Here is an 18,635-nt window from a genome sequence, read left to right on the forward strand (position 1 = left end):
TCAGAACAATCAAAAAAGAGGGAATCCTCCCAAATTCTTTCTATGAAGCCAGCATCACCTTAATTCCTAAGCTGGAAAATGATGCAGCATTGAAAGAGAATTACAGACCAATATCCCTGATGAACATAGATGCAAAAATCCTCAATGAAATTCTCACCAATAGAATGCAACAACACATCAGAAAGATCATCCACGCAGACCAAGTGGGATTTATCCCTGGTATGCAGGGATGGTTCAATGTGCGCAAAACAATCAATGTGATACACCAGGTTAACAGACTGCAGAAGAAAAACCATATGATTATCTCAATAGATGCAGAGAAAGCATTTGATACAATACAACACCCGTTCATGATGAAAACTCTAAGCAAACTGGGTATGGAAGGAACATTCCTCAATGCAATCAAAGCAATCTATGAAAACCCACGGCCAATATCCTATTGAATGGGGGAAAAGTTGGAAGCATTTCCACTGAGATCTGGTACCAGACAGGGATGCCCACTCCCACCACTGCTATTCAATATAGTTCTGGAAGTTTTAGCCAGAGCTATTAGGCAAGAAAAAGAAATTAAAGGGATACAAATTGGGAAGGAAGAAGTCAAACTATCCCTCTTTGCAGATGATATGATTCTTTATTTAGGGGACCAAAAGCACTCTACTAAGAGACTATTGGAACTCATAGAAGAGTTTGGAAGAGTAGCAGGGTATAAAATCAATGCACAATAATCAACAGCCTTTGTATACACAGGTAATGCCATGGCTGAGAAAGAACTGCTAAGATCAATCCCATTCACAATAGCTACAAAAACAAAAACCTTGGAATAAACTTAACCAAGGACGTTAAAGTTCTCTATGATGAAAATTACAAAACGTGCAAAAAAGAAATAGAAGAGGATACCAAGAAATGGAAAAATCTTCCATGCTCATGGATTGGAAGAATCAATATCATCAAAATGTCCATTCTCCCAAAAGCAATTTATACATTCAGTGCAATACCAATCAAGATACCGAAGACCTTCTTCTCAGATCTCCAAAAAGTGATGCTGAAATTCATATGGAGACCCAGGAGACCTTGAATAGCTAAATCAATCTTATACAACAAAACCAAAGCTGGAGGCATCACAATACCAGATTTCAGGACATACTACAGGGTAGTTGTAATCAAAACAGCATGGTACTGGTACAGAAACAGATGGATAGACCAATGGAACAGAATTGAAACACCTGAAATCAATCCAAACATCTACAGCCAACTTATATTTGATCAAGGATCCAAAACCAATCCCTGGAATAAGCACAATCTGTTCAATAAATGGTGCTGGGAAAATTGGATTTCCGTGTGCAGAACCATGAAGCAAGACCCCTACCTTTCACCTTACACCAAAATTCACTCAACATGGATTAAAGACTTAAATCTATGACCCAACACCATCAAATCATTAGAGAAGATTGGAGAAACTCTGCAATATATAGGTACTGGCAAAGACTTCTTGGAAAACACCCCAGAAGCACAGGGAGTCAAAGCCAAAATTAACATTTGGGATTGCATCAAATTGAGAAGTTTCTGTACTTCTAAAGAAACACTCAGGTAAGTGAAGAGGCAACTGACAGAATGGGAAAGAATATTCACAAACTATGCAACAGATAAACATTTGATAACCAGAATCTACAAATAAATCAATAAACTCCACAACATCAAAACAAACAACCCACTTAAGAGATGGGCCAAAGACCTCAATAGACATTTTTCAAAAGAGGAAATCCAAATGGCCAAAGACACATGAAAAAATGTTCAGAATCACTAGCAATCAGGGAAATGCAAATCAAAACCACAATGAGGTTTCACCTCACCCTGGTTAGAATGGCTCACATGCAGAAATCTACCAACAACAGATGCTGTAGAGGATGTGCGGAAAAAGGGACACTAACCCACTGTTGGTGGGAATGCAAACTGGTAAAGCCACTATGGAAGTCAGTCTGGAGATTCCTCAGAAACCTGAAGATAACCCTACCATTCAACCCAGCCATCCCACTCCTTGGAATTTACCCAAAGGAAATGAAATTGGCAAACAAACAAGCTGTCTGCACATTAATGTTTATTGCAGCTCAATTCACAATAGCTAAGACCTGGAACCAACCCAAATGCCCATCAACAGTAGACTGGATAAAGAAATTATGGAACATGTACTCTATCGAATACTGTACAGCAGTCAAAAACAACGAAACCTGGTCATTTGCAACAAGATGGAGGAACCTGGAAAACATCATGCTGAGTGAAATAAGCCAGTCCCAAAGGGACAAATATCATATGTTCTCCCTGATTGGGGACAACTAACTGAGCACCGAAGGGGAAACTTGTTGAAGTGAAATGGACACTATGAGAAACAGAGACTTGATCAGCTCTTGTTCTGACGGTTGATGTACAATGTAATACTTTATCCATTTTAGTATTTTTTTTTGTTCTAGTACTATTGGTTGAACTCTGTAATTAACACACAATTATTCTTAGGTGTTTAAATTTTAACTGAAAAGTGATCCCTGTTAGGAATTTGGAAAACATTATGCTGAGTGAAATAAGCCAGTCCCAAAGGGAAAATATCATATCTTCTCCCTGATCGGTGACAACTAACCGAGCACCAAAAAGGAAACCTGTTAAAGTGAAATGAACACTATGAGAAACAGTGACTTATAAGCCATTTCCCTGACTGTTAATGAACAACTTAATATGTTATTCCTCTTAGTATTTTTGTTTGTTTGTTCTACTTAATACTTTTTGTTGAATACTGTAATCAATACACCGTTATTCTTAAGTGTTGAAACTTCACTGAAAAGTGATCACTGTTAAATATAAGAGTGGGAATAAGAGAGGGAAGAGATGTGCAATTCATGACATGCTCAAGCTGACTTGCCCCAAACAGTAGATTTAGAAACATACCAGGGGATTCTAATTCAATCCCATCAAGGTGGCATGTACCAGTGCCATATTACAAGTCCAAGTGATCAATTTCTGTTTACAATTGATCATAATGATAGGACTAAGAACCAAAGGGATCACATAAACAAGACTAGTGTCTGCAAATACTAACTGATAGAATCAAAAATGAGAGAATGATCCAACATGGGAAGTGAGATACACAGCAGACCCATAGAATGGCAGATGTCCTAAACAGCACTCTGGCCTCAGAATCTGCCCTTAAGGCATTCGGTTCTGGCTGTAGAGCCCATGAGAGTATTTTAGGCATGGAATGCCAAGACACTCTGGCAAAAACAAAACAAAACAAAACAAAACAAAACAAAACATTAATGAAAGATCTCTGCAAGTGAGATCCCAGTGGAAAGAACAGGTCATCAAAGAAGGAGGTACCTTTCTCTGAAGGGAGGAGAGAACTTCCACTTTGACTACAACCTTGTGTAAATATGATCAGAATTGGTGAACTCAAAAGGCTTCCATTGCCTTGCCTGGGGTGATTACTGATGCCATAAACAAGAGTGTCAATTTGTTAGGTCAACAACAGGAGTGATTGTGCATTTACTCCTCATGTAGGATCTCTGTCCTTAATGTGTTGTACATTGTGATTTAATGCTATAACTAGTACCCAAACAGTATTTTTCACTTTGTGTTTCTATGTGGGTGCAAACTGTTGAAATCTTTACTTAATGTATGCTAAACTGATCTTCTGTATATAAAGAGAATCGAAAATGAATCTTAAGTGAATGGAAGGGGAGAGGGTGCGGGAAAGGGGAGGGTTGCAGGTGGGAGGGACGTTATGTAGGGGGAAGCCATTGTAATCCATAAGCTGCACTTTGGAAATTTATATTCATTAAATAAGAATTAAAAAAAAAAACGATACAATGAACCCCGAGAATACTTTCTAATCTATTGACTTGGTGATCATTAAAAAACAAACAAACAAAAATGCTATGAGAAATACATACATATATATTTATATTTATAATATTATGATTTTTAAGAATGTAACGTAATTATAACCCCTAAAAATAAAAAATAAAATTAAAAATTACTCTCCTAACGTGAGAACTGAGAAATCTTCATGATAACAGCATCCTGTATTTTTCTGTAAAGTTCTCACTACACATATGTACTGGAGGGGAAGCATTTTAGATCTTGAACAATCAAAGTGAATTTTAGTTTTGCTTAAATAGTTTGACCTAGAAAATATGGAATTTTCAATTTTAATTCAAAAAAATTTTACTATAAATTAATGCATGTGTGCAAATTGAAAGCATTGTTTTTTTCATTTAGATTGTTCTTTTAATCCTTGAGAAGTTAAAGCTTACCCACTATGCTAGCAACAAAGAACATAGGAAGCTGACATATCAAGACGCACTTACCAGCAAAAAGAAAGCAGCTCCATGAGGAATCCTCACAATGCATGCCCAGACTTTCAGTGGTGTCCCTGACATGACCCCTGCACTCTCTGCAAATGTCTTTTTTCTCTCAGACCATTTTGCCACGTTTTGGCCTCTACTCTACAGAAGGACTAATTCCTCTTCCACTAAATACCATCCTGCTCATTCTTTCACCAAAGGAACACAATAATAAATATCAATAAATATGATTGAATCTCATGCAAAGAATAAACTGATTCTCTTAATTCCCTCAGTATTATGTATGTCAAGTTTTACAATAAATATTAACATTATTTGTTGTATACTATAAAAATTTTTTTTGGGTAATGCTTTAAGAGAAATACAAAAAAAAGGAAAACCTACCCATTGTAGAGGTGGCATTCAGACAATTTGTGTGTCTTCATCCAAGCAGTAAATAGAGGGAGAGTTAATCACCTATGTCTGCACAAATAATCTCTATATCCTAATTGTTGCACCTGTTATTGTTATTGCTTGTACAACTGTACTTTCTTCATAGACTTTAATAGTATTTTGACATTTTGAAAATGTGAACTGCACTGGATAAAACTGAATTCATCATTTATGTTGGCATGCTGTGTTGCTTTCACATCATTCGATAAAGTTTCAGCAACCCTTAAGGCAGAATTTAATGAAGTGTATTTCCTGGCTGAAGTGCCTGCAATATATAGGGTTCAGCAGTGGAATCCAGTAGGATCCTTACTCTGAACATGATTTATGTTTTAGGGAGCTCCAGGTTGGTCAGAGTTATATTTAAGTACATTTGAAAAGCATGCAATTTTCTGACATTATGTCAAGAAACTACTCAGTGTTTTCAGAATAAAATTCAAATTTCTCATCCTAACACAAAGGGACCTTGACTGCTGAGTTGCAACCCAGTTATCTAGTCTCCAAACACATCTGCATCACTGTATTCTTTCCTAAATATGCATGTACCTGCTGCTATTTCTGAAACTATAATTTTGGTTTATACATTTTTATGTTGTGCTCAGTATGAAATATTTTATAAATGTTTTGTTCAATCATGATTGAACTTCAAGACCATTTTCTAGAGAACATCTGTTCTGCAGAATCAGAGTCCAGACCTCTCCATGTGAGTTTATTTTACCTTCTTTGTTTCCATTGTTTATTATATCGAGCAGTAGGGTTCACATTATTACATTTAAATTTATTTTTTGTTTACCTGTTTTCTTATGCATATTTCATTTTTGCTAGGTGGTGGAATTTTTTCAGTATAAAAGGTTCATATTTGTCAGCACCATGGCTCATTTGGCTAATCCTCCACCTGCAGTGCTGGCACTCTGGGTTCTAGTCCTGGCTGGGGCACCACCAGTTCTGTCCCAGTTGCTCCTCTTGCAGTCCAGCTCTCTGCTGTGGCCCGGGAAGGCAGTGGAGGATGCCCCAAGTGCTTGGGTCCTGCTCCTGCATAGGAGACCAGGAGGAATCACCTGGCTCCTGGCTTTGGATGAGCGCAGTACCGGCCATGGCAGCCATTTGGGGAGTGAACCAATGGAGGGAAGACCTTTCTCTCTGTCTCTCTCTCTCTTGCTGTCTAACTCTGCCTGTCAAAATAAATAAATAAATAAAAAAGGTCCCTATGTCTGATACTTAAAAAGACTTATTAACAGAATTCTGTGAAAATCAGGGATTTCCTCATGTCTGTGACATAGCAATTTATTTATTTATTTTTAAAGATTTTATTTATTTATTTGGCAGTACAGACAGTGAGAGAGAGAGGGAGACAGAGAAAAAGGTCTTCCTTTCGTAGATTCACTCCCCAAGTGGCTGCAAGGGCTGGGGCTGCATCGATCTGAAGCCAAGAGCCAGGTGCTTCCTCCTGGTCTCCCATGCTGGTTCAGGGGCGTAAGCACTTGGGCCATCCTCCACTGCCTTTCCAGGCCACAGCAGAGAGCTGGCCTGGAAGAGGAGCAACTGAGACTAGAACTGGAACTCATATGGGATGCCGACGCCGCAGGCAAAAGATTAACCTAGTATGCCATGGCGCCGGCCCTATAGCAATTTATTTTAATATCAATCTGTGCAATGTTTTACAATTTTTTATAAATGCCACTTCTAAATATTTTGATCTTGAGGTTCACCCTATAAGTGGTAATCAACTATATCTGTTGTATCTTTAAAGATAAAAAGAGTGAGATTCTGTCTTTTACAACAAGTGGATGCAACTGGAAGCCATTATACTTAGTGAGGTAAGCCAGTCCCAAAAAGACAAATATCATATGTTTTCCATGATCTGTGGTAACAATTAGAGTACAGAACTGTAAGCATATGGGTAAAATTGACATTTTGAGATTTGATTTTTGTTTATAGCCCTTGTCTCCACTATTGAGAAACAATTTTTTTTTCTTACTATTTGATGAATTCTTTATTTAGTGGATAATAAACATGATTATAAAATAAACTGAAAGTAAGTCATTGTAAAAATTGAAAGAAAGAATAAGAAAGGAAGGAGGAGAGAGAGTGGGAATGTGAGTGGAAGTGAGGTACGGTGTAAAGTATCTATATGCTGCTAAATCTGCATATGTGAATTACATGAAATTTGTTCAGCTTATATGAATAAAAATTATTAAAAAATCAAAATAACCAAAACAGATTTATTTATTCATTTATTTGAAAAGTAGAGTTACAGAGTGAGGGTGAGAGAGAGAAGGAGAGAGAGAGACAGAAACAGAGAGAGAGAAAGAGACAGAGAGAAAGAGAAAAAGATGTCTTCCATCCACTAGTTTATTTCCCCAAATGACTGCAACAGCCATAACTGGGCTAGACCAAAGCCAGGAGCCGGGAGATTCTTCTAGGTCTCCCAAATGGCTGACAGGGGACCAGAAACTTGGGCCATCTTCCACTGCTTTCCCAGGCATATTATCAGGAAGCTGGATAAGAAATGGAGCAGCTGGTACTTGAACCTACACCTTTATGGAATGACAGTATCGCAGGTTATGGCTTTACCTGCTCTTCCACAATGCTGGTCCTAATTTGTAGTATTTTTCAAAAATAGTTACTTTATGTATTTGAAAGGCTTAGGGGCAGAGACAGAGAATGAGAGACAGAGAGAGAAAGAGATCTCTATCTTCTGGTTCACTCCACAAAAGTCTGCAATGGGCCAAGGCTGGGTCAGGTGGAAGACAGGAACCTAGAACCCAAACCAAATCTCTGGCGTGGATTGCAGGGGCCCAAGCACTTGACTTGTCTTCTGTTTCTTTCCCAGATGCATCAGCAGGACTCTAGAACAGAAGTAGAGCAGCCAGGACTCAATCTGGCACCCCAATACAGGATGCCACTAAAGTGGCAGTTTAATTGCTGCAACACAATACCAACTACTGTATTCGTAATGTCTTTAATAAATAATCAGAATTTTATGATTAGAGCAAGGCCATACACTTACAGATCAGTTTAACCCTTAAATGTGCCTCAGTTTTTAATCTATCTAATAATGATAATAATCATTAACGATTGTATTCCTTTCATAGGCTGGTTTGGAAGGATAAATGATACATTAACTTATTTACTAAGGACATTTATTTATTTGAGAAGTTGAGTGACAAAGAGAGATGTTTTCATCTGCGGGTTAGCTCTCCAAATGTCTGCAGCACGCAGGGATAAACTAAGCTGAAACCAAAAGTCAGAAGCTGCATAAATCTCCCACTTGGGTGTCAGGAATCCAAGTGCTTGGGCCAGCACGGGATGCCTTCCAGGTGTGTTAGCAGGAACCTGGATGTTAAGCAGAGTAGCAGAGACATGAATCGGGCACTCTGACACCAGTTTTGGTCATTCCAACAGGAAGGTCAATCTGCTAAGACACCATGCTCAACCCAAAGAATATAGGTAAACACTTAGCAAATCATCTGTTCGATCACAAGCACAGCAAAATAGCTGCAAACCATTCGATTAGAAGCTCTGGTTAGCAGAAATTTTTATTTGTATTCTCAATATCCTAACATAGTTTCTGATACAAAGTTATAGCCCAATAAATATACTCAGCTGAACAATTAAATGAGGTACAAGTTTGTTAATCTTTTCTGTTGTTAAGAAATGACTCACAAACAACTTTATTTGAGTGTCAGGTATGGTCAAAGAGGGGAGAAGGCGGCAAAGTGAATTCGAATGATGCTAGCATCATTTCTTGTATGTAGCATAGAATACCGAGGAAAGGCTAGATGTTTAAAGGGACTGGGATTTTGTCTCCTTAACAAATGAAGTAAACATAGGGCTTACCAAGCTTTTCTGAGGGTTTTTTTTAACTGTCACAGTGAGACATACATTTTAATTATAGACTTCCTAAAATGTAAAATTGGCTTAAAGGGGCTAGCATTGTAGCACATCCGATAAAGCTGCCGCCTATAACACCAGCATCACATTTGAGCTCCAATTTGAGTCCCAGCTGCTCCACATCTGATCCAAATTCCTGCTAATGTGCCTGGGAAGGCAACAGTGGATTGCCCACTGCCACCCATATGAGATACCTGGATGAACCTCCTGGTTCCTGGCTTCAGCCTGGCCATTCCTGGCTGTTGTGGCCATTTGAGGAATGAGCCAACAGATGGAAGATTTTCTTTCTCTCTCTCTCTGAAACTCTGACTTTCAAATAAACAAATTAATCTTTTTAAAAAAAATTGTCAGGGTTTTAGTTTGCAATAATTCTTATTTCACTGTGAATAACTAGTGTATATTCGGATAAACTAATATCTAACAAGACTAGTTAAGAAAGAATTTTGGTGGGCATTGTGGCACACTGATTTAACCTCCTGTTGGGGAGTCCACGTCCCATGTCTTAGAACTAGTTTGAATGATGTACTCCACTTCCTATCCAATTCCCCTATTAATACTTCATGGAAGACAATAGATCACGGCTGATGTTGCCATCCACGTGGGAGACCTGGAGCTCCTGGCTTCTGGCTTCAGCTTGGTCCAGCCATGACTGTTATGAGCATCTGAGGAGTGGACCAGTGGATGAAACATTCTCTCTCTCTCTCTCTCTCTCTCCCCTCTTCTCTCTCTCAAATAAAAAAAAAAAAGTACTAGAGTCTGTGAGATCTTGGGAAAGCAGCTTAAATTGTCTGGATCATAGTCTGTGAAAGTGTAAATTAGGCAGGTTTATAACATTCATCCACAAAACATAATAGAGTATAATAATATGAATCATTTTCACAAATAACATCATCATATTTCAAAGTTACCATAATCAGTTACATTAGGTATGAAATTAATGTGGAGATAGTGATGATGGATAGGTAAAGATAGGAGTCATTATCCTAGGACTTGATAATAGTGCAAGGTAGAATCTAAAAGGAAGATTTGAGAATGAGCTTTGAAGTACCTTCCTCGGAGCAGGAGATGAATAGGCTCAGATGCACTGCGTTGAGAAATGAATGCAGGTAATGAAGTAGAAATAATAAGTGTCCTTGAGGGAGATTGCTTCATATGGCTTATGCTTTCTCTGAAAAGTACGATATAAAGTCATCTGCTAATTCTCCATGACATAAAAAAACAGACTACAACATTTGCCAAGATGATTTGGATTATGGAAACTATTCCTAGTATATCAATTTCTTTTGCATCTGATGGTGGATATTTAATGCTTTACCCATCAAAAACAGACTGTGAATAGAATTTGGGGATTAATGATGCTGAAAGTGTAGCCAATCCTTCAGCATGCCATTATAAACAGGCATAAAATAGATTTATGAGTACTACTCTCATTCTTCACATTCTACCTCTGTAGTAAGCCACCCAAGTAGTCAATATGATTTCTTAATTTTCACAAAAATCTGAAATGTAGATGATTTTTAAAAAAATTTTCACAAGTTCAACTGTGAATCAATTTATATTTTCCACTGAAAGTTTTTTAACTGATTAAAACAATCTCATTAAAATATGAATTATTCAATAGTATATCATTGCTAGTATAGAAAGACAGATAATTTTGCCACAACACAATTCACGCCACAACAATACATGTTGAATGCATCATGTTTTCCTTTAAGGTATTATTAGATTTTGTGTCTTGTTAAAACATTTGTCTTGCTGGAAAAATAAGTGCATTGTTTTATGTTTTCTTCCAAAAGTATCACTGCTTTTTCTAGTCTATTCTACTGGTAACTTTTTCGATATGATGTAAAATGAGAAAATTTTTTATATGGATAAATTTTCAGATCACAATTTTAAATTGTGAACTGCTCCTCATTAATGTTTGAGTATATCAGAGATACATCACTGTATATCACCCTTCTATTTATCAAGCTCTTAATAAGTTCACTTCTAAGTCTTTCTCCTGCAGTGATATCATACTATCTTCCCTTCTTTGCTTTTCAGTGCTTATATTTACAGTAGAGGAACTTCTTGCACAGCTTTTTTTTTTTTTTTTTTTTTTTTTTTTTTTTCTGACAGGCAGAATTAGACAGCAAGAGAGAGAGAGAGAGACAGAGAGAAAGGTCTTCCTTTTTCCATTGGTTCACCCCCCAAGTGGCCACTACTGCTGGTTGCGACCTGAGCCAGGTGCTTGCTCCTGGTCTCCCATGTGGATGCAGGGCCCAAGCACTTGGGCCATCCTCTACTGCCTTCTGGGGCCACAGCAGAGAGCTGGACTGGAAGAGGAGCAACCGAGACAGAATCCGGTGCCCAGACTGGGACTAGAACCCAGGGTGCTGGCGCCGCAGGCAGAGGATTAGCCTAGTGAGCCACGATGCTGGCCCAGTTTTTGTTTTTCAGACATATTAGAGATTTTCATAAGTTCATGAAAAATACAGATACTGAAAAATCTTGCATGGATTTCATTTTTTGGCACAGCAATAATTATATTTTTTATTCTATTTTTCATGAAATTTTTGAAGTATCTTTGTATTGCTTATATTACTTTTTTCCACATAATTTTTTTCATTTTATTTCCACTTTTTATATGATATATTTTATTACCCAGAGGATAACTTTTCTACAGGCTTTAAAAGACTAAGCTTACATGGGCTTTGGTGGAGGCATGAGCAGAACTGGCAGGTCTAAATCTGAGTGGTGGTGTCTGGCTTGGGCGGGCTTCGTGAAGTCAATTTCTGACCATCTTGCTGTGAATGGTGCAAGTCACGAAATTACATGCAGCTTGGGAAACACAGGTGTCAAGGACACTCACTTAGGAGATGCCCCTGAAGGCTGCAGGCCTCCCCTCTGTTTTGAATGAGCACTGGTTAAAAAGACATTGTCTTTGGCCATGCATCTTACAGCCATTATTCCTTCTTTTCTTTGTCATCCAAAAAGTGCGGACCAGAAAGTCATGTAAATTTTAAAATTGGTTAAATTCCATAAAATTCTCCTTGAATGTACTTTAGAATTTCATTGTATCTGAAAAAAAGTCTTAAGACATTATGTTTTTTGATTGTAGATTTCCTCTCATGACTTGTCCAAGGACACAGTCTTAGTTGGGAGAGCAATCAATGAAATTACCTGAGGCTTTCTGACATCCAGCCATGAGTATAACCTAAAGCCTGTTCGTAGTAAACTAGTTTTTCATTTCTTTTTGTAAAGTCTATTTATTTAAATGGCACAATGAGAGATAGAAAGAGAGAGAGAGAGAGAGAGAGAGAGAGAGAGAGAGGCATCTATGCATCTGCTGGTTCACTCCACAGTTGCCAACAACAGCTAGGGCTGAAGTCCCAAGCAGTGGTTTAACTTGGTGCACCACAACACCCACTCTTGCAAGCTAGTTATTAAAAGTATTTTCATTTTGCTTTGTTGTAAAGTACTTTTCAAAGATTGTAATTATCTTTTTACTTAAAATGTTAGTAGACATATGAAAATTGTGCATATTTATTGTATACCTTGTGCTATTTTGATATAATATATTCATTGTGTAATATCCATTTACAGTAAAAATATACATATATATCTTCAAGTATTTAACATTTTATTATGGCGAAGACCAGCAAATATCTAATTTCTAGTCTGTATATATGTATATTATATATATTCAGGTTTATAAGGGGATTTATTATAAAGTATAGTTACTGTAATGTTAAGATATTATATATTTCTACTTTATGTATTATAGTTATACATTCTGTACACAACATATACATTAACATTAACCCTACTTTATAATAAAATTTTTATAAATTTAAATAAACATATTCACCATTTTAATTCTTTATATTAATACCAACCCATTTATTTAGATTCTTTATAATATATTTCATTAGAGATGCATATTACTCCATTAACATTACACCTATCTTCTGTTAAATATTTCTATTTATTTCATTTGATGCTCTAGATTTTGGAAACTGAAACATTTTTATTCAAGTGATTTATATAGAGAAGTAACTGTACATGACACAATGATATATTTAAAAAGAATCTTAGAAAATGAAAAGCCAATCAGCAAAGCAGAACAATATCTGATTTAAAGATTTAGATTTGGGGACCAGCACTGTGGCACATCAGGTTAAAGCCCCAGCTTGCAGCACCAGAATCACATACGGGTACCAGTTTGAATCTCGGCTACTCCGCTTCCAATCCAACCCCCTGCTCATACACCTGGGAAGCAGTAGAGGATGGCCCAAGTCCTTGGGCCGCCACACCCATGTGGGAGACCTGGAAGAAGCACCTGGCTGCTGGCTTCTGGCTTCTGATTAGTTATGCTTCAGCTGTTGTGACCATTTAGGGAATGAACAAGCAGATGGAAGATCTCTCTCTCTCTCTCTCTCTCTCTCTCAATCTGATTCTACCTTTCTCTATAACACTTATTTTCAAAAAAAATAAATCTCAAATCTTAATCTTTACATAAATCTGAACTTTACTCAGTGAATAAGCACACTGTTAAATGCACTGAACATATTTCCAACTGGATATCTCAGTCAATGTTCCATTTTTTGCCTCTTCTCAGACTGCTGACATAATTTTATTCATTGCTATGAGTTTTCAGATAAATTGTTCTAGTAGATTGTTCTAGAATGTGCCTTTAGTAAATATTATCTATGCATTGTTTTGGTTAAATACTAGAAATGGAAATCCCATCATCAGTGTATAATGGCTCCCTTTTCCCAGCATCCTTGCTAGAGTTTGTTTTTTGTCTTTCCAGTTATAGCCATTACAACTAGAGCGGGATTTTCAATTGGTTCAGACACTACGAAAAGCAGTATGAAGATTCTTCCAAAAACCATAAGTACGAGTATCATATTATTAGTCATCTCATTTCTAAGTATATTTCTATATCCAAAGGAAATCAAACCAGGCTATCAAGGACATCCCACATTCACCTGTGTATTGCAGCACTATTCACAAAGCCAAGGTATTTAATCAATCCAGGACTTTATTTACAGATAAATGGATAAAAAAATGTGTAATATAATAGGATATTATTCAGCCATGAAAATAGTGAAATTATGTCGTCTGCAGCAACACGGATGGAAGTGGAAGATATTGCATTAACTAAAATAAGTCAGGCAGGGAAAGACAAGCACCACACGTTCTCATCCATACATGGAAATTAATAGAGTTGATTTTACGCAAGTGGAGAGTGCTTTAGGGTTACTAGAAAGGATAAGGAAAAGAGCTTGGTTTTTGAGTTCAGAAGCATAGTTATATAAGAGGAATAAGTCCTAGTGTTCTGTATCACAGTAGGGTAACTGTTAATAATTTACTGCACATTTCCAAACAGCTGTAAGAAATCCGAATGTTTCCCATACGAATAAATGATAACTGTTAAAAAATACTAGAAATGGAACAACTGTGTTGTAGGATATGAATGAATTCATCATCTAAAGGGTCTGCATTTTTTAACTTAAATAAGAGTGGAAAAACAACACATATAACAAGGCAAAAAGAGAATAAAACAGTAATTTCACCAGTGTGATAATGAGATCTATGCAGAAATTGAAGAAGATCATATATACATATAGTTTTAGAACATTAAAGTGCATAAGAACACTTATCATTATACACAAAGATTTGAATAAAACGAATTTTATTTTTATCAATGTCAAAGCAACACACATAGACTCTCATTTCAAAAAGGCGATGTGAGGTTTATTCAATAACTATGCAAATATTGCTTGAGTCTTCTCAGAAAACATTGTGATTTCATCTAAAGGTTTTGAAATCACAATAAATATGGTTTTACACGAATAGCTAAGTTTTCAAGAAAATAAGGAGTCTACAAGATCTCTCTCTGGCCCCAATTAAATGAGGGAAGCAATAACATGAAGTGATATGGTGAGCCAAGATAGAATGCTCCTAGTACATTTGGGAAATATGAAAAAAAGCTTAAAAACTAGATTGAACTTCTATTTGTTATTTTGTTTAACCATTTTAATGATTTCTTGCTATTGCTAATTTTATTCCACTTTTAAAATTTTTTGAGATGTATTATGCATTTCTTTTATTTTTTCACTCATAAATCTAGTAAGGGCTACAATTTTTCATTTCTGCTTCTGCAATATCTTGCTCATGGATTTTTTTTTCTTTTGTTACTTAATAATTGGCTAAACATTAGCTGTGGAAATCCTCACAGTCTCAGCAGAACATGCCTTCTCTAGAGAAATTTGATATGTGCTACTTCTGCATGTCAGAGACACTGTCAGGCTTTAAATAATTCCCTAACTCGTGATTTCCCAGACCATCCAAGAAATTCAGACCTCAAGACAATTTTGCTATTGGTAATACTGGTAACATTATTATTACTGATTCTCCTCTGAGGCTGTGATAGAAGCAGGTACATTTTTTTTTTAAAGATTTATTTACTTTACTTGAAAGTCAGAATTACACAGAGAAAAGAGAGGCAGAGGCAGAGGCAAAGAGTGAGAGAGAGAGAGAGAGAGAGAGAGAGGGGTCTTCTATCCAACGGTTCACTCCCCAATTGGCTGCAATGGCTGGAGCTGCGCCAATCCAAAGCCAGGAGCCAGGAGCTTCCTCCAGGTCTCCCACACGGGTGCAGGGGCCCAAGGACCTGGGACATCTTCTGCTTCTTTCCCAGACCACAACAGAGAGCTGGACAGGAAGCGAAGCAGCGGGGTCTCAAACCAACTTACAGATGCCAGTGCTTCAGGCCAGGGCATTAACCTGTTGTGCCACAGTGCCGGCCCCAGCAGGTACTTCTCACAGAGTGCTCTCCCTGGTAGGTTGTAATTTTTTTTTTTCTAGCCTGCCTTTTTATCCACTGAAGATGTAGGTTTTCTGTGGACTCAGGTTTGTTTTCACTCTACCTATGCAGGCTTCTTAAAGCCAAGTTGTTTTGCCTATGTGTCTCAAATTGCTATATTATTCCAGATTTCATGTTTGCTTTCAATTCTACACTGGTTTCAATTTATAATTAATTCAAGAATTTTCAGTATTACACTCTGAAAGACCAATTGCACATGTGAAATTAAATTTTTATGATATTTAGACTATATGTGATAAAGCACGGATATTTTTCAAATTATCTCAACCACTATATCTATAAGTTATAATTTCAAGAAATATTTGACAAATATTGAGTAATTATTACTTCTACATTGTTGGTAAGGGCACTTAAAGATTGTTATTGTACATTGTAAGTTGACTAAAAATGAATGATTTTTTTAGAATAGCTAAGAATATGACTAGTATTATTTCTGATGGCAAGTCTAAAGTAGGAAACCTGAGTGATGTCTGTTCTAATTATGGGTCTAAGAACTAAATATGAATAAATCAGAAAATATTGAGATCATTGCTTTGCCTGAAATTCAGATCACTCAAGGAACATTAAATAAAACTCTGAAATTTGATTTTTACACTTGTATTCCCTTCTAACATTAATTATGACCTGGTGACTCTGGAACAGGTCTTTGTTCAAAAAATCTTAATAAGAAACTTTTTTGGTAATGCTGGCAGTCCCTTAACACTGATAAACCCTTTGATGAAGTATTCTCAGAGGAACTGCATATGGGTAGGAAATATGTACAATAACAGTAGTTTTTCTGGAAGTATAAATTAACACTGCACTGACACGTAAGATCATGTTTACTGAAATTGTTATGCTTGGAAACAATATAGTAGTTTCATAAAACTTAAGTTTACCATATGATGCGTCAGTTTCATTCCTAGGTACCCACTCAAGATATTTAAAACATATATTCACAAGCAGATAGCGCGCCGATGTTCTAAATAGCGTTATTCACAGTTGAGACGAATGTACATGAACACATCATCTGAATAAAAGAGTCATCCACAAGTCACCATCATGCTGTTGCATTTTACAAGAAAGGCCATAGAAACCCAAACCGATGGATACAGAATGTAGAATCACAGTTGCGCAGTGCGAGCCTTAGGGGAGTTACCACAGGGATTAACAACAAATGGGCATGAATGATCTTAAAGAAACATTCCCAAACTATTTTTTTATCCCGATCACATAATGTATTAAATTTACTAAAATCGAATTATACACTTTAAATAGGTGAATTTTATATTACCATTATAAAAATTAATGGATATTTAACATTGTATGCTTCTCATTTAAAAACTTTGGTTGCTTTCATTCTTCCTTTCAGACAAAGGGTGGGTAAGAAAAGGAGGATGACAAGACAGTACTATACTCCGAGAACAGTATCTATGAACAACATGGAATCTGTTCTCTTCGCATTAACACCCCATTAATACTAGAATTGATGAGAATTGTGTTGTATTAATTATGCATTTGCTGTGACCCTGAGACTCAAAGATAATACCTACTGCCTTTAGAAAATCAGATATTCCCAAATATTGTAGATGTGGTTGCACTGTATAACTTAATCTATAAGACATCCCCCACCCCAATAAGCCATAGTTCTCATTATTCATATCCCTTTAAAATCCCCTTATTCTTTAAATATGGGCTGATCTTACGTAAACAACAGAGTGCAGCAAAAGTAAGTTTCTCCTTTTGATCATGACATATAAGGACCTTATCCCCCTTCTTTTACTCTGGGGAAAGCTGGCCTCATGGAGTTGTGAAATGGAGACAGAAAACATTCATCAGCCTACAGCTGTCATTGCCATATCAACCTGGGTGACAAGCAGCTCTACCTAGTCATTCTGCTACGACAACCACAGGAGAAATCACAATCTGGAAATCGGCTTTGGCTGGGGACACGAGGGGACAAGGAAGGAATTGGAAAGCTTGAACAACCAATACTAGCGATCAGAAGAAAAGCATTCTGGCATTTAATTGAAATGTAGAGAGACTATAGTGAATAAGAAAGCATGAAGATATTTCTATAAAATGCTACAAGAGAGGGTTTTGAATATTTTTTAAAAATATGAAAAATGTTAGAGAAGAGTCATGTTTACCCTCAGTTGGACATTATATTATAGATGAATGGAGACATCAAATGGTACCTCATAAATATGTACAATTTTTATGTTCCACTTAAAAATAAAATTAAAAAATCAGCCAACGGAGTCCACTTAATCTAATTATAGATCTGAGAGAGATAGTAGTTTTTTTTTGCTTTAGCATGCAAAATTTTGTGACTGTTTGTTAGTTGCTGAGATAACTAGACCCATCAGCAATACCTGTGACTATTACTGATGATAGCTGAAAAGAACAGAATGATTTGTGAACTAGTCATTTAGACAAGAGTAAAATATAAGTGAAGGTTGAATGTAATCCTTGTTTTAAGTTGTTTATGAGCACTATGACTCATCAAGACTAGAGAGGACATAAGGAAATAAAGGAAAGTGAAATGAAAATCAATTATGAAGAACATGTAGTTGGGGCTGGCACCGTGGCATAGCGGATAAAGCTGCCGCCGGCAGTGCCGGCATCCCATATGCGTGCCAGTTCGAGTTCCGGCTGCTCCACTTCAAATCCAGCTCACTGCTATGGCCTGGAAAAGCAGTGGAAGATGGCAAAAGTCCTTGAGCCCTGCACCAGCGTTGGAGACCCGGAAAAAGCTCCTGGCTCCTGGCTTCAGATTGTCTCAGCTCCAGCCGTTGTGGACATTTGGGGAATGAACCAGCAGATGGAAGACTTTCTCTTTCTCTCTGCCTCTGTGTAACTCTTTGCCTTTCAGATAAATAAATAAATCTTTTAAAAATAAAAAGAATATGTAGGTAACACTGTGGCACATGTGTAGGTAGTCCAAAACAATAAATAAACTAACACAGAAAAAGGTATATTTGTGGAATTTCAAAATCCATATAAGCCATGCTTTTACCTCTCCACCATAAATGTGACAGATAACATTCATTTCTAATGTTTATCTCAAGTGATAGAAAATTATCATTTTCTCATAGCAGTTCATGCCA

Source organism: Oryctolagus cuniculus, chromosome 9, assembly GCF_051225735.1.
Source record: "Oryctolagus cuniculus isolate XC-2025 breed Fujian yellow rabbit chromosome 9, ASM5122573v1, whole genome shotgun sequence".
Taxonomy (NCBI): Eukaryota; Metazoa; Chordata; class Mammalia; order Lagomorpha; family Leporidae; genus Oryctolagus; species Oryctolagus cuniculus.